This window comes from Aegilops tauschii, chromosome 6, assembly GCF_002575655.3.
Source record: "Aegilops tauschii subsp. strangulata cultivar AL8/78 chromosome 6, Aet v6.0, whole genome shotgun sequence".
In the NCBI taxonomy this organism is placed as follows: domain Eukaryota; kingdom Viridiplantae; phylum Streptophyta; class Magnoliopsida; order Poales; family Poaceae; genus Aegilops; species Aegilops tauschii.
In genome coordinates this window covers 45415967-45421909 of record NC_053040.3, presented here as the reverse complement: position 1 = coordinate 45421909, position 5943 = coordinate 45415967, and the positions used below count along the sequence as shown (strand labels likewise).

Sequence of the window (5943 nt, the reverse complement as noted above, 5' to 3'; positions counted from 1 at the left end):
ATAAAATGAATGTGTTGATACACTTCTGACAATGCATCAGTTACTAGTACTACCACGCTACTGCTGGCGCTCCCGAGCAAGACAGGGACAAAGCCAAGAGAGAGGCATAAAGAGAAACCAACAAGACCACCCAGCGAGCCCGCCAAGGTTGTCAGAAGTCAAAGCCAACGTTTCTGCTGCTGGCGCTCCCGAGCAATACAGGGAAGGACGGTCAGCATTATAGGGTGGAAGAAGCCAAATACTAGGAGGCATTAAGAGAGACCGGCCAGGAGTCTGCCAGCAGCAAGCCAGAGGTCACACAGACGGATGCTTCTTTGCGCCAGCACTATGACAGAGGAGAAATAGCACCCTCTCATGTATAAATAGGAGCAAACCAGAGGTCAGATAGCATCCAGAACGAAGATATCTTCCTGCCTCCACTTCCTGTTCCTCTAGGCAGCCTGGGAGAGTGAGCGAGCAAGCAAGAAATTGGTAACAATCGATCTAAGTGACAACCAGATTCAGATCCTCGAGAGGTTGATCAAGCACCATTTCCTATGGCTTATTTCTCGTGTCATATTTTCATGGTGATCCATGTACAGGGTATTCAAGGTTTTCTTTTTCGTTTTTTGAAAACTGCAGGACTTTCAAGGTGTGCCCCAACCCTGATGAGACCCAGCGCGCCCATCACGGCCGCGAACTTGGCGTGCAGCCCCAGCAGATCAAATTCTGGTTCAAGAACCGCCGTGCCCAGATGAGGAGGGTATGAACTCGATCTCCTTTCAATTTTTCCAAGATTTCAGTTTTTTCCACCTGGTCATGATGTAATGTAATGGATCTCGATGTAGTGTTTGGGGTTGACGGCATGGCAGGCTTGGGACGAGCAGGTTGACAACCACTTATCCGACTCAGAGAATGACGAGATTCACTAAGTCAACTTCGCCATGTGGGTTTGTGGATTGAGGGCTGATCCATTGATGTAAACTAAGTGAATGCCCTAGGTTTTTTCCCTTCAGTCTGTTTGTTCCAAATAACGTGTCATAGACCTGCCTGCGTGCAGATGGTACGCACTGAGAGTCGGTCTCGACGGCAAGCATGTTTGCGTCGAGTCCATGCATCGAGTCCATGTGTCAGGTTGGGGTCGCTCCCGTTTCTACCGCGTCGTGAACCGAGTCATGGGATGGCATGGCACATCGGATCACAGGCGATAATAGTGGAGCTGTAGATCCTGGACCCAGGATCTGATTCGTGGGATGGCACGAGTCATTAGGAAGGTGGTTTGTGTTTAGGTCGGTCGTGCAACGACCGTTCTTTCTCTCTGTATTCCAAAAAAAAAAATCTGTAGCAAGTATTCATGGCATCAAATTCCATGTGTGCTCTGGGTTTGCTAGTCTGTATAACCTCTGATGTGTCCAGCTAGTTGCGTGAGTAATCTTGGGTCACTGACAAAACATTCAGTATTATATCCATGTGCTCCTGGCCATGTGAAGATGCCAGACAGTCCGAAGAAAGGTGCGTGGCATGGAACGATCTCCAATGGCAAGGAGGTCAACCACGGTGAACCAATCATGTAGTATGTTGTGCACGAGTTTGGGGATCAACACAATGGCCGATATGTTGACCCGAACGAACTACGACGACTTTGGTTAGGCAACAAGCGTGTGACCTCTGTAAGACGATGGCCGTCTGCATGACCATCGCTGGATGCCATGGCAACCAAAGACCTGCTCCACCCCCCCCCCCCCTTCGCCGTAAAACCAACGACAAGGAATGGTTGGGACATGATTAAGTAAAGGTTAGCATTTGGTAAATTAATTGGTTAGGTTTCTGAAAACATATGTCCCATCGAACGCCAACAAATAGGTTCCTAGAAAAACGGAAACAGAAGAAAAATAAACTGATTTATTTTGATTCGATAAATTTGTCCACATAAATTATCCAATTGAGCAAAATAGGCCCAGACCAAAACTGTTTGAAAATAGAGAGCACATCGATCTAAGCAAGAAATCAGATGATAATGCATTATTCAAGCAAATATATTAATCAATTGATAATCTCGTAGGATTAAGCGCAAGCAAACAACAAGCAACCAAAAGAAGAAAAAAGCTTGGGTACATGTGGGATGTACGTGTGCTTGCCCCTTTTCCTGCGCATGAGGTCGGCCTTGGCCCTGACTTCCGCTGTCAAAATCAAAAAATGCACTTTCAAGTTTCAACTGGGTAATTGATCTCAGTGTTTATCAATAAGACTTCTACTCCACTTTATATACAAATCAGACAATTCAGCACAGACAACACAACACGACACGATACCGCAACACACGCACACAAGGCACTGTATAAAGATGTTGAAGAACAACAACACAACTCCAAGAAATTGGCTCGTTAGGCGGGTGGGCACTGTTTGGGTTCGGTGGCAACTCCAGATGGCTTGCCCTTCTTCCTCCATGAGGCATCTGCTCCGTGGAAACCCATGATCTGGGTCTCCCAGATCAGATGATAATGGAGACTTGTGTCATTCTCTCTCCTGGGGGCACTATTTAGGAGTAGGTACTGATTGGAGGGGCCAAGAGGTGGAGCGGTGTTGCATTTACTGCATCAAAAACGGTGGGTCTCGGCAGCATGGTGCGGTGGAGTATCGCCGTTGGAGGTGGGTTGATGGATGCACGCAGACTGGTGGCATTGTCTGGTGTCGTGGCGGTGTCAACGGCAGTTGGGCCTGGCAAGGTTAGTGCAAGGATCCCTCTTGAATATGGGACGGCGGTAGATGGCAGCGCAGGATCCTAGAGCGAGCGTCTGCGGTATGCGCTATGGGTCTGCTAGGCCGATTGGTGCTCTTGGCTCGCAGGTACTGTTATGCTACTTTTCTTACTTAGAATTTGAATATTATGATTTAGAGCATAATGGCCCACCTGTACTATTGATTAATTTGATATCCATACATAAGTAAGAGGCTGGAAATTAATGCCTACCTATCAATTTCATGCTAAAATATTGCAGAATTTATTATAATGGTTAACAACCAATACATGGACGTAACTTCAGGATCAATTATCTCCCTTTCTACAAGAGGAACAATGGTAATTGTGGGAGGGGAGAAATTACGAACTCAAGACAGGTCACCGGCCATTTTCAGGTCACTCTGCATTTGTTTGTTGCATCCAAACCCAGTAGGGCTCGTACCGATGCAGGTCCATAAACTCTGAAGTTGTTTGATTTGAAGTGCTTTGCAAATTCTGCTAAATGAAACTATATATTACATGGTTTAAATCTGAAAGCACTGCTTGTTACTCCCTCTGCAAAGTAATACAAGAGTGTTTAGATCATGAGCAATACAGGGACGGACGGTCAGCAATATAGGGTGGAAGAAGCCAAAAAGGAGGAGGCATTAAGAGAGACAGTCCAGGAGCCTGCTACTAAGCCAGAGGTCACACAGACTGGCGCTTCTTTGCGCCAGCAGTGTGACAGAGGAGAAACGCCACACTCTCGTGTATAAATAGGAGCAAGGCAGAGGTCGCACAGCATCCAGTACGAAGATACCTTCCTGCCTCCAATTCCTCTTCCTCTAGCCAGCCTGGGAGAGTGAGCGAGAAATTGGTAACAATGGATCTAACTGACAACCAGATTCAGATCCTGGAGAGGTTGATCAAGCACCATTCCTACACCTTATTTTTCGTGTCATATTTTCATGGTGATCCATGTGCACGGTATTCAAGGTTTTTTCATCTTCTTTTTTCTGAAAAGTACAGTGTTTTCAAGGAGTGCTCCAGCCCTGATGAGACCCAGCGCGCTCATCTCGGTCGCTAGCTTCATGTGGAGCCCCAGCATATCAAACTCTGGTTCAAGTACCGCCGTGCCCAGATGAGGAGGGTATGAACTCGATCTACTTTTAATTCCAAGGTTTTCAGTTTTTTCCGCCTGGGTGATGATTGAATGTAACGGAATCTGGATGCGGTGTTTGTGGTTGACGGTATGGCAGGCTAGGCACGTGCAGGTGGACAACCACTTATCCGACTCGGAGAATGACGAGATTGACTCGGAGAATGACGAGATCCACTAAGACAACTTCACGATGTGGGTTTTTGTGGATCGAGGTCTGATCCATGCCCTAGGGTTTTTTTTCCTACAATCTGTTTGTTCCAAATAACGCGCCATAGAGCTTCCTGCAAGCACACGGTGTGCGCTGAGAGTCGGTCTCGACGGCAAGCATGTTTGCGTCGAGTCCACGTATCAGGTTGGGGTCGCTCCCGTTTCTACCGCGTCGTGAACCGAGTCACGCGATGGCATGGCACATCGGATCACACGTGATAATAGTGGAGCCGTAGATCATGCACTCACGATCTGATCCGTGGGATGGCACGAGTCATTAGGAACGTGGTGTGTGTTTAGGTCGGTCGTGCAACGACCCTTCTTTCTCTCTGTATTCCAAATAAAAATCTGTAGCACGTTTTCATGGCATCAAATTCCATGTGTGCTTTGTGTTTGCTAGTGTGTAAAACCTCTGATGTGTCCAGCTAATTGCGTGAGTACACTTTTGTCGCTGACAAACAATTAGTATCCCACGTGTTCTTGGCCATGTGAAGATGTCGGACTGTCCGAAGAAAGGTGCGCCACATGCAACGATCTCCAATGGCAAGGAGGTTAACCTCCGTGAACCAATCATGCAACATGTTGTGCGCGAATCTGGGGATCAACACTATGGCTGATATGTTGAGCCGGACAAACTACGGAGACTCAGGTTATGCTACAAACGCGTGACCTATGTACGGTGATGGATGACCACTGCTGGATGCCATGGCGACAGAGGCGCTTGTCCACCCCCCCCCCCCCCCCACCCCCCAAATGATGTTTCTCAAAACATATGTCCTATCGAACGCCAAGAAAATAGGTTCCTAGAAAAAGGGAAACAAAAGAAAATGAACTCATTTATTTCGATTTGATAAGTTAGTGCACTAGAATTATCCAATTGAACAAAATAGGCCCAGACCAAAACTGTTTGAAATAGAGAGCAGACTGATCTAAGCAAGAAATCAGATGAACAAGCAATCAACAAGCAACCGAAAGAACAAAAAGCAACCAACACTAGTAGAAAACAGGGCATTGGTCACAGCTCAATATACACATTAGTCCCGGTTGCATTACGAAGCTGGGACAAATGTGAGCATTAGTCCCGGTTCGAGCGGCTAAAGGCATTCGTCCCGGTTCAAATGAGACCTTTAGTCCCGGTTTGATACACGAACCCGGACTAAAGGGTGCGATGCCCTTTAGTCTCGGTTCGTCTCTCAAACCGGGACTAAAGATTAGACCTTTAGTCCCGGTTTGAGACACGAACCGAGACTAAAGGGTGCGATGCCCTTTAGTCCCGGTTCGTGTCTCAAACCGGTACTAATGGGGTTCGTGTCTCAAACAATACCCCCCCCCCCCCTATCGCCATTTCAGTTTTGAAAAAAACAGAAGAAAATGATAAAAACTTAAAACAATAAAATCCTTCGAGATGTAGTTATATTACTACATCTACTAGTTAGGAAAATTTAAAAACTTAAATTTGGATATGTTTTGCAAAAAGTGTTGGGAAAAAGTAAAACGGCTATAACTTTTGCATACGATGTCGGAAAAAAGTATAATATATCAAAATGTTCAGCACAAAAATCCGCATCCGATTTGCCGTAGGCCTATTTGCAAATTTTTAGAATCCTCAGATTCTTAAAGGAAAAAAAAGATATGATCAAATTTTATTTTTTGAATTTTGGTTAAATCTGGCCAAACTGTGGTCAAACAATGGTCAAACTACTTATTCATGATGTATTAGTGTTACTAAATAATTATTCAAGAATATTAGTGTTACTAAATAATCATTTCAGGTTTTTTGAATTTTGGTCAAATCTGGTCAAACTATGGTCAAACAATGGTCAAACTACTTATTCAAGCAGTATTAGTGTTACTAAATAATTACTGTTTTTAAAAT

The 5943-nt window shown here is 45.4% G+C and overlaps 1 long non-coding RNA gene across 1 annotated transcript; it reads left to right on the top strand.

Moving 5' to 3' along the window:
- Positions 1 to 341: 341 nt before the first annotated feature.
- LOC123494591 (uncharacterized) lies at positions 342 to 1379 on the top strand. Its single transcript, XR_006665811.2, has 3 exons — positions 342 to 515; positions 622 to 742; positions 828 to 1379. It is a non-coding gene; the product is annotated as an uncharacterized lncRNA (long non-coding RNA).
- The last annotated feature ends 4564 nt before the right edge of the window (positions 1380 to 5943 follow it).